The following is a 15,135-nucleotide window of genomic DNA, read 5'->3' on the forward strand; positions in this document are numbered from 1 at the left end:
GCCCTTACCAACAGAACATTTCATGGGTTGAGTACCTTCTTCCATGAAACACGTGATCCCCTGATCTTAGTCACATGCTTGTATCAGGATCTATTATACTTTTAAAGACTCTATCTATCCTGATATAGTTCATTGACATGGGAAGAACATGAGATCCAAATTTTATAGGTTACAAAAGCACCGTGGCTACTATCATGTGTACTCTTCCTCACTTTCCCTCAGATTGCTCCCCTGGGGGAATCCAGCTACCAGGTTGTACTGAAGCTCTACTGAGTAGACTATGTGACAAGGGACTAAAAACTGACAACAATCATGTCTGTAAGCTGAAGGCAAAAAGCATCCCTGCCTCCCTCTAGGCTAGAGGCTACCATACCAGCCAGTGATCATGTTCCTTGGTTTTTACTTAAAGGAATTGAAAACTTCTCTCCATGTAAAAACCAACACATGGATTTTTATAGCAGCTTTATTCATCATGGCCCAAACTTGGAAGCCACCAAAATTTCCTTTAGTAGATGAATGGATAAACAAACTGTAATACATCCATAAAATGAAATATTATTGACTGTTAAAAAGAAATGAGCTTGCAAGCCTTGTAAAGACATGGAGGAAAATCAGTGCATATTACTAAATGAAAGAGGCCAATCTAGAAAGGCTAACTACTGTATGATTTCAATTAAACGATATTCTGGAAAAGGCAAAACTGTGGAGACAATAAAAAGATTAGCAATTGCCAGGCCTGGGGTGGGGAGAGATGAATAGGCAGAGCTAAGAGGAAGTTTAAGACAGTGAAAATATTCTGTGGGATACAATAATGGTGGTCACTCTACATTATACATCTGTCCAAACCCACAGAATATGCAATACCAAGAGTTAACCCTAAGTTAAACTATGGATTTGGGGTGATTCTTATGTGCCAATGTAAGTTCACCCTTGGTTAAAAAAATGTGCAATTCTTGTGATTGATATTGATAATGGGGGATGCTATGTAAGTATAGGGGCAGATGATATATGGAAAGTCTCTGCATCTCCCTCTCAAATCTGCTGTAAATCTAAAACTCCTCTAAAAATAGTCTTATTAAAAAGGATTATGTTTTAGAAATAATTATTAAACATGAGTTTAAAGGTGATATGATGTAACTCAAAAGGGTAATTCTAAGTATTGTAGGTATTCTAAAAAGTATATAATAAAGACTATAAAATGCCCAAATTAATCCAACCTAATATCATGTATAAAAACAAAGTATTCAAAACGAAGTGTCTACTAATCACTATAAAATAGCTGATGGATAATATTTATAAATCAATGGCAGTTTAGGATAATTTTTTAGAATTTCTAAGGACTGAACAAATAGCCAGATACTTTAAAAATACTCTAAATTTCAGGAGAATAAATGTGATGAGTCTCTTTTTTTTAGACAGCTTTATTGAGGTACACTTGATATGCAAAGAACTGTACATATTTAATGTGTACAATTTCATGAAAGTTTGCAGAAAAGCAAACACTGGTGATATCATCATCAAAATCGAGGTAATAAACACCTCCAATGTTTCCTAAAGTTTCCTTGCATTGCATTTTTTGTTTTGTTTTGTTCTGTTTTTGTAGTAAGAGCACTTAACATTAGATCTACTCTACTAACAAATTTTGAAGAGCACAACACTGCATTGCTAACTAGAGACATTATGTAGTACAGCAGAACTCTAGAATCTATTCATCCAGCATAACTAAAAGTTTGTATGGAATGAACAACAAAGCCCCATTTTCTCCTTCCACTATGCCCTCTACAATCACTATTGAATTAGATGCTTCTACAAGTTTGACTATTTTAGAAACCTCATATACATGGAATCATTTGTCCTTTGTGACTGACTTATTTTACTTAGGTTCATCCATGTCATGCATGGCAGAATTCCATTCTTTTTAAAGGTTGAATAATATTCCATTGTATGACTATACCAAAACAAGCTAGGTTTAGAAGGAAGGTACCTCAAAATAATAGAGACATTAGCTCAGGGCTAATATCATACTCAATGCTAAAAAGATTGAAACATTTTTCTCAAAGATCTAGAGGAAGACAAGGAACTCATTCTCTCCACTTCTATTCGCCATTGTACTGGAAGTTCCAGCCAGAGAAATTAGGAAGGAAAAAATAAAAAGGAATCCAATTAGAAAGGAAAAAGTAAAATTATCTCTGCAGAAGACATGATCTTATAGGTAAAAAACCCTAAAGACTACATAAACCAAAAACAAATAAACAAATAAAAACCCTGTTAGAATGAAAAAAACAAATTCAGTGAAATTGGCACTTTACAAAGTCAACACACAAAGATCAGTTGTGTTTCTATCACTAACAATGGACAATCCAAAAAGGAAATTCAGAAAACCATCCTATTTACAATAGCATCAAAAAGAATAAAATACTTAGGAATAAACTTAAGCAAGGAGTGTACTGGAAAGTCACTGTGTACTGGAAACTACAAAACACTGATGAAATAAATTAAAGGAGACACAAATAAATTGAACTACATCCTATGCTGAGGGACTAAGAGGCTTAATATTGTTAAAATGTCCATACTACCCAAAGAAACTTACAAATTTAAAGCTATGTTAGCCTAACCACAATTCAATGACACTTTTTTCACAGAAATAGAAAAGAAAAAAACCTATCTTACAATTTGTATAAACTACAAAATACCCAGAATAGATAAAATAATCCTGAGAAAAAAGAACAAAGCTGGAGGCTTGACACTTCCAGATTTCAAAATGTATTACAAGTCTACAATAATTAAACAGTATCATACTGGCACAGACATATAGACCAATGCAACAGAATTAAACCCATGCATATAGGGCCAATTGATCTTTGGTGGGGGTGCCAAGAGTAAAAAAATATGGGGAAATGATAGTTTCTTCATCAAATGGTATTGGGAAAATTAGATATACACATGCAAAAATGAAATTGGACTTCTACCTTGCACTATATACAAAAATGACCACAAAATAAATGAACAACTTAAATGTAAGACCAAAAAATGCAAAATTCCTAGAAGAAAACATGTGAAAAAAGTCTTCTTGATGTTGATCTTGGCAAAAAATTCTTGAGTATGACACCGAAAGCAAAGGCAATAAAAAGTGAAAGCAGATGAGTAGAATTACATCAAACAAAACACTTCTGCACAGCAAAGGAGACAATCAACAGAATGAAATGGCAACTTACAGGATGGGTGAAAATATTTGCAAACCACTTATCTGATGAGGGGTTAATTTCCAAAATGTTTAAGTAACTCCTACAAATCAACAGCAAAAAACAAACAAAAAACAATGAATAACCCAATTTTCAAAATAAGCCAAGGACTTGAACAGACATTTTTCAAATAAAGACATACAACAGGTGTATGAAAAGATGTTCAACATCATTAATTATCAAGGAAAAGCAAATCAACACCATAGGAAGAGATCTTCTCATACCTGTTAGGTTGTCTATTATCAAAAACCAAAATACAAAAAGTGTTGGCAAGGTTATGGAGAAACTGGAATCCTTGTACTCTGTTGGTGGGAATGTAAAATGGTGCAGCAACTAAGTAAAATACTGAGATGCCTCAAAAATTAAAAAAAAAAATAGAACTACAATATGATCCAGCAATCTCACTACAGGGTATATATACCAAAGTATTAAAATTAGGATCTCAAAGAGAAGTCTGTATTCTCAGGTTTGTTGCAGCATTATTCACAATGGCCAAGATAAGGAAATAATCCGTTTCTATTGATAGGTAAATGAATAAAAAGAATGAATAAACAACCTATCTGGTAAGAAAAAATACCAGCAATTTGGAAAATAAAAATACTGAATGTGTATGTTATGTGTCTGTGTATGATATTCTAGCGAGATAATTATAAGATTAATAGAAGAGGAAACTGGGGGAAAAACAGATTTTATGATAAACGGAGAGAAACTCAATGAGCTTTCAATGTCTCTAACAATAAAGATCACTAAGGACATAAAAGGTGGAGTTACTTGGAATTAATTCACTTCAGGGAAACAAAGATCTTTGTGGGTGGGGTTCTTCTAGAGTAGAAAGCATAATCTAAAAAGCCTAGTGTGCATTTAATGCTTAAATATTTTATTAGTATTTGTATTTAACATAAATACTCACATGTACCTTTGAAGGAGGCAGGGAGCAAGGGACCCAAAACTGGGACCTGTTGCCTAGAGACTTCTTTAAGGGTTTTAAAATTAACCTGTTTAAAGTTAACCTATAGTTGGCTTAGGTGATACTTTTGCTTGAATAATGAAAAAAACTCCCTTGAAGGACTAGAAAGCCGTGACTCGATCTAATCGATAGGACCACATGGTTTGAGGGTCTCGCTCGCACAGTCTAGCTTGACCACATGTGTTAGCTTGACTACATTGTCTGAGGCTCCCTAGTTACCTAATTTTAGCCTGACTGCGCTGTTTGAAGGTCCCTAGTTACCTGATCTTGTTTTTGCAGAGTGTTTGTTTCACAGAGCAGAACGAGCTGGAAATGAAGCAGGAAAGGAGCAGGCAATGGAAAGAGGATAAGAAACACCAAAGGGGACAGATAAAAGGACCCTGTTAAGACCCCAAGAGCAGGGGTCCTTACGTCAAGTCACCTGACTCAAGTGTTTTTCCACTCGAGTGTCTTTTCCTCCTTTGAGCAATAAAACAGCTTTCATTCTGCCTCTTTGTTTCCACTGTGAATTCTTTCACGGCTGGAAGACAAGAACACACTCTTTGGGGTTTTCTCCATTTCAGGGGGCTTCCTTGCCCACTAACGCCATTGCAAATTTAATCCTCAATATAAAACCTTTATGTTCCATCATACTTTTAGGATAATGAGATTACCCATGGGAGGAAATATATACAATTATCCTAAAATAACAAAAGATATCAGACAAAACTTACTTTAAACATTAATTCTAACAACAACAACAAAAAAACCCCAAAACATGCAAACACCAATCCTGGAGACATATAACATGTAGAATTACCTTTAAGAATTCTGACAACTGAGAGCCAACAGTCCATAAATAATTAGGTATTAATCATTTTTGAATAATAATAATACATGAACCTTTGTTTACCTGTTATTTTATGAAAATTGGCATTTCCTTGAAGAGTAAAAAACATTTGGGAGAAACTTTAAAAGACAGGGGTCAAAATGTATTTATAAATCTTTGACTAATATTCTAAAGTTTTGCCACTGCTATTCATGATATAATTCAATCACATGGTCAGCTTATTATTTAGAAAACAATGCATTTTTATCTAAATAGGATTAACAAAGTCATAACTCCTAGAATCTTGGTATATATGGTAAATGATCTTATGCTTTTCCATGTTATTTTTACTCAGTAATTGCTCTCTCTGGGGAAAAAAAAAATCACTTGTCTTAGATAACTTTAAAGTACAGTCTAATCAGCATTTCTATAGTTGCCAAAAAATTCCTCAGAGTCCTCTGCCTGAGTTCACGGAAAGGTTATATACTGCAAGAGTATTATCCAATTTTCAATAGGATTTAAAGAATACATTGAGATTTTGATTTCACACACACTCATATGAACGTATATCCGAATTGTGTTAACAGTAAAGAATCACTGCAAAAAAAAATCCTTCATGGTAAAGCAAATTTTTGTTTTGTTGAGGGTTGAAGTAGGTAGTGACTTTTAAAATTATGTGCTACAAAAACTCCCTAAGTCAACCAAAGTGTCCATATTTGCATCACTATATATTGTGAGGAGAGGAGAAGAAGAGGAGAAGAGGAGAAGACTTTGATCAGCAAGATGATTTAATGCTGTTAGGTGAGCTCCATAACTTTGGGATGTATTTTGGTCTTTATACTAATCAAATATCACCAGGATGTGGTTAGTTCCGGATGGTGTTTTAACTACTAAAACATGTTGAGATATTTTAACCTGAGTTCTGAATCTCTTATTTCCTAGTCATTAAAAGCTTTTTTTTTAAAACGTTTATTTTATTTTTTGTTGTTGCTTTTGAAGGGATATTTACATTCATAGTTTTTCTCCCTGTCCTCTCCTATGTATAAAATACTATCTTGTTTATTGGATAGAGATTTTTCTCTTTTTCCTCATTTTTATATCATTGTTTTAATATTATTGTTGGTTCTTTTGATTGTTAATGCTTCCAACACTGATCTTAATTAAGCATTTTCAGTTATCTAGAATTCCTAATTTATTTCCTACATCTTTCACACATCATCAGGGTGCCTGCTATTTTTTCTTAATTATTTGAACAAAATGCATTTGTATCAGAAACATTAAGTCTTCTTTTCCTATTACATTGAAGCTACTTTTGTTTCTATTATATTTAAAATGATAATTAGTTTTCTAAAAAGAAAATGTGTCGACTATCATTAGTATATCCCCAGACTTTTGGATTACCTGTAAAATTATCTTCTCTTTCATTACAGTAATATTGCATGCTCCTAAATTTTCTGATTTTGTAATACAAAAGTTTTTTTATAACCTTCTAATCCCACTAATTATATATAGTTATCATTATAACTATTACATTTTTAAAATACTAGGTAATTTATTTTCTCTATGTTTGTATCTTTTGCTTAAAAAAATCTAATGTTTATGTAGTGATATTGATCAATCATTTTATGTTTCCCGTCTTTCTTCTTTAACCTTCCTTTCATCTAATGCTATAAAATAATCTCATGTTTTCTTGTAAAAAACAAATAGCATATGCCCTTAATCAATTTGGTAAACCTTTTGGATGTCAATTTACCTACTTTTACATGGGAGACCAATAGTACCAGAGCCTTTCATGTCATAATGTATTTTAATCTGTAACTCCAACTTGGACATATACCAAGTCATGGTCAACATGACTCCACTTCCTAAGAGCGCTACAAAGTCCACTAGATTTATTTTTCAAACCAAATGGATGTTGATTTTTGTTTTATCAGCCCTGTCCCAATTATTTTTCCTAAAATGTACTTGAGTTTTTAGGACTATGCACTCTTTCATATAAATTTTTGGATCACTCTAGATTGTTGACACCAGTAAATGTTACTTACCCTGTGCCAGTACCTAAAAGGTACTAAGACTACAATAAACAAAACAGATAAAAATCCTCATCCTTACGGAGTATGCATTTTTATGAGAAAGAAAGAAAATGGGCAAGATATATAAAACTATATAGTATATTATGCAGTGATAATGCTAAAGATAACAGATATAGTGTGTTTTCAATCAGCCATTTATGTGTTGATTGATCACCAAAATATCTCGGTAGCTTCCAACCATAAATATTTATTTCTATCTTGCATCAACATAAGAACAATGACTAAGTGGATGTCATAGGGAGGATCGTGAACACAGAATGAAGCCACTGAAGGGCATTTAAAGTGTCTTCTTAAACATGGTTTACCACATGTTGGCTCATATTCTGTTGGCAAAACAGTCACTGGCAAAGCATAAAGTTAAAGTAACAGGGACATATATGCCCCCTACAGGGAAAGCATGGTAAGGCAGGGAATAAACAATTGTGAGTAAATAAAACAGTCTGTTCACAGTGTGCTCTCTACACTCAAATAACTGTGTGCCCCGTAGAGGAAAAATCCATTTCTCTGTTCCCTGACCCCCCCCCCCAAACTCTTTAAATCATGGCACCAGGCTTGATTTCAACATCTTTTACTATAATCACACACAATCTGGCTCTTCTTGATCCGGAGACCACTGAATTAGGACACATTATTTTCCCCACCATAAATCTAACACATAATTGGGGATTAATAAGGACAAAATTATAGAAATATAAGAGAAAAAATTTAAAAGAAAAAAATGGCAGTGGTTCATAGTCATTCAGGAATTATTCTGTGCAATCATTACAAGGATTTCTGTCCCTAAGGCTCTGAGGCTAACTAATTTGTTGAACTTTTTCTATTTGCATTTTTAGCCCTGAAACTCATGAAATGTCTGGTTTCTTCCTCTTCCCTTTCATGTCTATTAGAAAAGACCAATATTTTTCCCTGAGCGCATCTCTTCCTTGTAGTACCTTATCAAATGCAGCTTATAACAATCAACTCATATTACACATACTCTCTCTTAAAATCTCTTCTCCTAAAACCACGAGTTCACATTAGGCACCTTTTCTGCCTTCCAAGTTATCCTAGGGAGGTATTTATCAAAGCAAATGAGTCACTTTCTAGCATTATATAAGCTTTACTTCATACTGTGCTCTTCAAACACAATTCTGCATACTTTACTATTGTCATAGTGGTGGTGTAGGTGGTGACAAAACTTGCTTCTATAGAGAAATAGTATGGAAAGCATTATCACTTGGTTTATCAGTCAGCCTTTGTTGCATTGACAGGTAACTCCTGTACCTCAATGACTGACAACCGCAAACATCGTTTCTTCTCATTTTGCACGTCGCAGGAGATCTCCGGCTTGCTTCAGTTCTGCTGTGCTCTGTCCTGCTCACCTCCACTAAGTTCCAGTGTCTTCTCATTAGGCAGAAGGAGTGGCTTCTTTCTAGGTTATGCTGTTATCAGAGCAGAGGCCGAGAACAGGGGAAACTGAGCCAACTCATGCAAGCTCATTAAGCTTTATGCTCAGAGGTGATTTGCACTATGGTGTTTCATATGTCATTGACCAAGGCAAATTCATTGGTGAATCCCAATGGCATAGAGACACAGATATTATTTCAAATTTTTGTTTCTGAATATGCCATAATTTCATCTGCCATATGTGATCCTTTTCAAATAATTTCTTAGACTGCATCATAAAATGTTAATGGTTAGCTGAAGTACATTTAAGAAAGGAAGATTTGATGGGAATAATAAAAGAGCATTTGGTTCACTGAAGCTTGTCCCTTTTAATACACTTTTTCCCAGGATAGTATTGATTCTAATTGCTTCTTAAAAGACCTTGTGTCTTTGCTTCAGTAACTCTGCCAGGTGAGCAAATAAGTCATTCCCTGAGATTAACCCCAGGCCCTCGACTACCGCAACTGTAATTAACTGATCATTAAATGTATTCTAATTAATATTTTTATTACATGAATAATAATATTTATTTGGGAAAGTGACTACCTTCATATAAAATATATATTTATTAGTAGATAATTCTGGGAGAAAATTGGTTGACATGTAAGTGGTTAGATAATGTGATACATGACTTATCCAGGATGTCTGACATTATTAAGATTAACCAGAGGGTTCCAAAATCTCTACCTTAAATTATTTCATGCAGATACAGTTTACATTGAAAATGCTACTTTCAGATTTTTAAAAAGACATATAAGAAACCTAGGATTTTCCTCCATCAAAGACACTTGAATATTGATCATTAAATATTACATGAAGCTCTGCCTGCAATGTTTTAAATACATGAATAAAATAAATGACTAATTCTACAGCTATTGAATGTTACACATCAAAAGGACAACTGCCCTATATCAGAATCTTCACTGTAATCTGGAAGAATATCTTTAAAATTGCTTAACCTATGTCCTGTGTTACCATGTGTCAACAGACACTACTTCAAAGCTGGTTCTTCTGCACAATTTTTTTTTTATTCAAAGTAATGATACAATGGGCCACTTTTCTTTTTAACATTCTCTTACTTTCAATCACAAGCATGACTCATAAAAAACTGAAAGTATGTAAACTTGCAAATTCCAGTTGAAAATAATTCCTAGTTTTTTTAGCATGCTATGAAGAATAGGAAATTGACCTGTAAAGACTAACAATGACATTAACTAGTAACAATCAAAATATTTCTAAAAACTATATATCCATGACCATAAACACAATACCTAAAAAAACAAAGTAAATAAAAGAAGAATCAGTTTACAACTTTGTCACAGCATATAGCCAAATAGACTAGGCACAAATCATAAAACTAATGACATGTTATGACTGGTTAGTTTCTAAATAGGCAACCTCAAAGTATTTCAAAATATTCAATTTAAAATTAAAAGAATGCCTTATTTATTTATAGCTATTACTCTGTTTAAAAAATATGCTCTTCAGGCATATGTATCTTGTTTAATAGAATGAATGTATAATAAAATAATTTTCAATTGTCCTTATTTTATATATTAAATCTCATAACATAGATACATGTATTTTGTCCTTAACAAGGCTGAATGAAAAACTATAATAGGCTAATAACTTGCCTGCTTTACAATTAATTAGAGGATTTCAGCTTTCTTTCAAAATTCATACTTTCAATTTAGTCAGGTTGAATATGAAATTCATATACTATTTATCTTCTGCACATGATGGAGTGGTACATATCTGACTAGCTCTCCCATTGAATATAACCACACAAGCTGCACAATATACATAAAATGACTGTCATTAGAGAGCATTCCATGTAGGAAGGCCTGGATGAGGTATGGTCCTTGATGGAAAGGAAGCATAACAAGATAAATTTTATATTCTCAATGACTCAGGGTACTTTTTTAATTTGCCACGCCAGGGAAAAGAGACCAAACAGAAAGTATGCACTTTGTGGAGACAGAGATTGGGGTTAAGGGCTGGCACAGTACTTGAAAAGAGAACCAAGGCACAAACAAGAAATGTTAGAGAAACGAACTCAAAAATCGGACTGTAATTTTCCTTGTGGTAACTATAGACACGTAGGGTACATCTGCACATGTGGATTCTCTAAGAAGACAAAACAAAGTACAGCTGGAAGACAAAAGAGCTAAGTGGACATTGCATCCATGAGGCACTAGGAATCAGAATTAGTACATCCTTGTGACTCCAGTTGATACTAGAGAAAAACTGGGTTTTAGGAGTAAGGACTACTTCCCAGGAATAAGGGGAAAAGTTCTAACAAAATCTAACTAACTTAAGTAATCCATATTCTATATGTCTGCAAGAAAATAACAACTCTCTGTGGAGGAAGGTGACATAATCAGGAATTTCTACAACATTTATACATAATGTTCAGTCAATAATTCTAAGACATATTTAAAAATGGAAAATTAACAAAACCAAAAAGAAAACAATCAATAAAGTGACCCAGATATGACGTTAATATTGGAGTTATTAGGAAAGGGTTTTAAAATAGCTACAATTAATATGTTTAAGAATATATAGAAAAAAAAAGGTGAAGAATTTTAGCAGATACCAATAATGTATATTTAATAAGTCAAGTAAAAATTATAGAACCAAAATATGTCTATGCTGAAGAATACACTTAATAAATTTAATATACAAGGTTAATTGGAGAATAAACACAGTGGAAAGGAAGATTAGTGTACTAGAATATAGGTCAACATAAAATATTCAGATTAAAGAAGAGAGAAAAAAAATTAAATATAGAGAGAAAAGAATAATAGACTGACAGTGCATAGTTAAATGACTGAACATGTATACTTTCCAGAATCAGCAGGAAAGAAGTAAGAAAATAAGACAGAAGAAATAATTGAATAAAGGCTGAACAAAATTTCCCAGAACTAATAAAAGATAGATTAAAAATTCCTTATATCTGAAAAGCAGATTCTTTAAAAAGTAAATACTTCCCAGGCACAGTATAACTGAACTTCTAAAAAGCAAATAATATCTTAAAATAAGAAAAATATATTAAAGTAGAATAAATTAATCTACAGTAAAATGATAATAAGACTGAGAGCTGACTTTTTAATAGACAAGGTGGTGGTCAGCAGACAGTTACATTACATCATTAATTATTGAAATAGAAAAAAAAAAACTTCAAAACAGAATTCTATCCCTAGCAGAAATACTTTGTAAAAAGTAGGAAAAAAATAAGTTTATGAAAAAACAAAAAGAAAAAAAGAATCATTGATAGTAGACCAGACCAGCACTAAAAGGGACAGAAAGGGATTTTTAAAGAAAATATAGAATTTCCTTAAAAAAATGATTATAGAAGGAAACACAGAAATTCAGGAAAGAATAAATAGCACCAGAAAGGATAAATTATAATTGACTTAGTACACAATTCTTTACAATTTAACACAACAAAAAATGGCAATTTCATATAGTGCTTAATATATAAGGTAATAAAAATAGCAAAAATCAAAGAGGTTATAATGGTGCTAAACAGTTTAAAGTTGTTCCATTTTTCTTTCTTTTTCTTTTTTTTCTTTTAATTGAAGTATAGTCCGCTTATAATGTTGTGTCAATTTCTGGTGTACAGAATAATATTTCAGTCCTATATATACATATATATTTGTTTTCATATTCCTTTTCATTATAGGTTACTACAAGATATTGAATATAGTTCCCTGTGCTGTGCAGAAGAAACTTGTTGTATATCTTCTTTAGATACAGTAGTTAGTACCGGCAAATCTCAAACTCCCAATTTATCCCTTCCTATGCCCTATCCCCCTGGTAACAAAAAGCTTATTTTCTATGTCTGTTGGTTATTTCTGTTTTGTAAATAAGTTCATTTGTGTGTGTGTGTGTGTGTCTCTCTCTTTTTTTTAAATATTTGAGTGATATCATGTGTTATCTTTCTTTCTCTTTCTGGCTTACTTCACTTAGAATGACGATCTCCAGGTCTATCCATGTTGCTGCAAATTGCATTATTTTAGTCTTTTTTATATCTGAGTAGTATTCCATTGTATAAATATACTACAATTTCTTTATCCAGTCATCTGTTGATGGACATTTAGGTTGTTTCCATGTTTTGGCTATTGTAAATAGTGCTGCTATGGACATTGGGGTGCATGTACCTTTTTGAAATAGAGTTCCCTCTGGATATATATCCAGGAATGTGATTACTGGATCATATGGTATGTCTATTTTTAGTTTTTTGAGGACTCTCCATACTGTTTTCCATAACAGTTGCACAAAACTACATTCCCATCAACAGTGTAAGAGGATTCACTTTTCTCCACACCCTCTCCAGCATTTATCGTTTGTGGACTTTTTAACGATGGCCATTCTGACTGCTGTGAGGTGATACCTCATTGTAGTTTTGATTTACATTTCTCTAATAATTAGCAATACTGAGCCTTTTTTTCATGTGCCTATTGGCCATTTGTATGTCTTTACTGGAGAATTGCTTATTTAGGTCTTCTGCACATTTTTGGATTGGGTTGTTTGGTTTTTTCTTGTTATTAAGCTGAATAAGCTATTTATATATTCTGGAAATTAAGCTCTTGTCAGACTCATCATTTGCAAATATTTTCTCCCATTCCCTAGGCTTTTTGTTTTGCTTATGGTTTCCTTCGCTGTGAAAAAGCTTATACATTTAATTAGGTCTCATTTGTTTAGTTTTGCTTTAAAAGCCATTCAATTTTTTCAAGTGATAAATTATAATTTAAGGTGGAATGAAATAAATTGTAATAACTAGAGCAAACATTAAAGAAAAATAAAGTAAAATAAAATGGTAATTGAATAGAAAATGAATGAAATCAAATACATGAATAATTCAAAGAAATTAAGAAAGAAGAAAAAAGGGAAGAAAATTAAAAGAAACAAATAGCAAGAAAGTAGACAAATAGAAATACATCAGTAATTTATAAGTGTAGTAAATAAAAATAAACAACAAAAATTGTGAAACCAGATTAAATAAAACAAAACAGTAACAAAAACTTAGCTTAATGGCTTACATAAAACTTTTTAAAAATAAGAACAATATACTTGAAAGTAAAATGATGGAAAACATACCATCCAACCATTAACCAAAACAAGAAAAAATCTAGTATAGTTATATTAATATTAGACAAAGTGGACTTTAAGTTATAGACTATTATTAGAGTGATGTTTCACAATGAAATATTTTCAATCCAAGAGATAGATACCATGCCTTCAATCTGTATGTATCCAGTAATACGATTTCAAACTATACCTAGACAAACACAACAAAGAAAAACAAAAACTAATACAAAATAAAATAATAAACAGAAAAATATAGCATCATAGTGGGATGCATTAATATATATCTCGGTAGCTGACAAACAAGACTTCTGTATGAATATAGAATATTGTGATGACATAATGAATAAACTTGAACTAATTCACATATGTAGGAAACTAACCATGAAGCTGCAAAGTCTACCCTCTTATAAAGTGCATAGGGATGTGTCTAAATTAAGTCCATGCTGACCTTTGAAGAAACTCTCAAGAAGTTTCAAAAGATGCCTGAAACCACGATAAAATAAATTAGGTATCCTTTTTAAAAAAGTGTACTAGAAAAAGTCCAACTTACTGGTAATTAAAACATGCACTTCACATTTTGATAGATCAAAGGAGAAGCTTGCTTGTTTGTTTCTTTTAATTCCTGTTTCAAGTAAAATATTAATGCTGAATATATTATATGCTATTTATATTTGCTTTCATGAAAATATAAATAATAAATTAAAGACAATGGTCCTTCCTCTAAAATATTTTGCTATCAACAAAATCACATCAATGTCAATATCTTCATCAGTGATACTTCCTCTCTCACCAACATTAAAATTTACCCAAATTTGTTAGTTTTCTAATTCTCAGCATTATGGGAAATACTGCCATCTATTGAACTTTTAGGACTTGATACCCCCCAATATTACATTGTACTTTATCAAGTCTAGTCACCAGTGGGCTAAAGTTGTTGGATCACTTAAAATTTTGCAATCATTTCAAGCTCTTCAGGGAAGTTTTGTTAAACAAGTTTCTGCTGTTTTACTGTGATTATTTGACATGGGTTCCTCTTCTTTCCCCAACTAGGTTACTTACAAGGAAATTCTCAAACTACAAGTCCCTCATCTAGGGTATAGAAGGTTTGTGTTATGAACTTTCATGTAAGATATTGATTTTATATGCATATTCTTTATATAGAATAATAGACATTAGTGAGTTTATACCTACCTGAGGAAAAAAATTAAGGAATAACTATAACTTAATTATACCATAGTTGAAGTCAGAGAAGGAAATAGTAAGAATCTTAAGAAGTAGAGTAGATTCCTTTCAATAGAAGGATTAATATTGAGGAATTTACACCTTGAGATGTTTTTCTCTGAAGAAGAACTGGGCATCCCTTGTGTCCTTTGAGTAACGATTCAAGCCATAGATGGGCTGATTTGGTCTCTTTCCCTGAAAGTCTTACCCGTAGCTCCCTTTCCTAATACTGTCCTGCCCCCATGTAAGCATTACCTGGAACTGAGCAGCCGCTGTCCTCTTAGT

General features: G+C 32.5%; 1 protein-coding gene across 6 annotated transcripts in view; it reads right to left on the reverse strand.

The window, feature by feature from the left end:
• The window catches only part of CDH18 (cadherin 18), an 885,120-nt gene that overhangs the window by 94,633 nt on the left and 775,352 nt on the right, over positions 1-15,135 (reverse strand). The window lies entirely within an intron of this gene.

This window comes from Camelus dromedarius, chromosome 3 (assembly GCF_036321535.1).
Source record: "Camelus dromedarius isolate mCamDro1 chromosome 3, mCamDro1.pat, whole genome shotgun sequence".
Taxonomy (NCBI): domain Eukaryota; kingdom Metazoa; phylum Chordata; class Mammalia; order Artiodactyla; family Camelidae; genus Camelus; species Camelus dromedarius.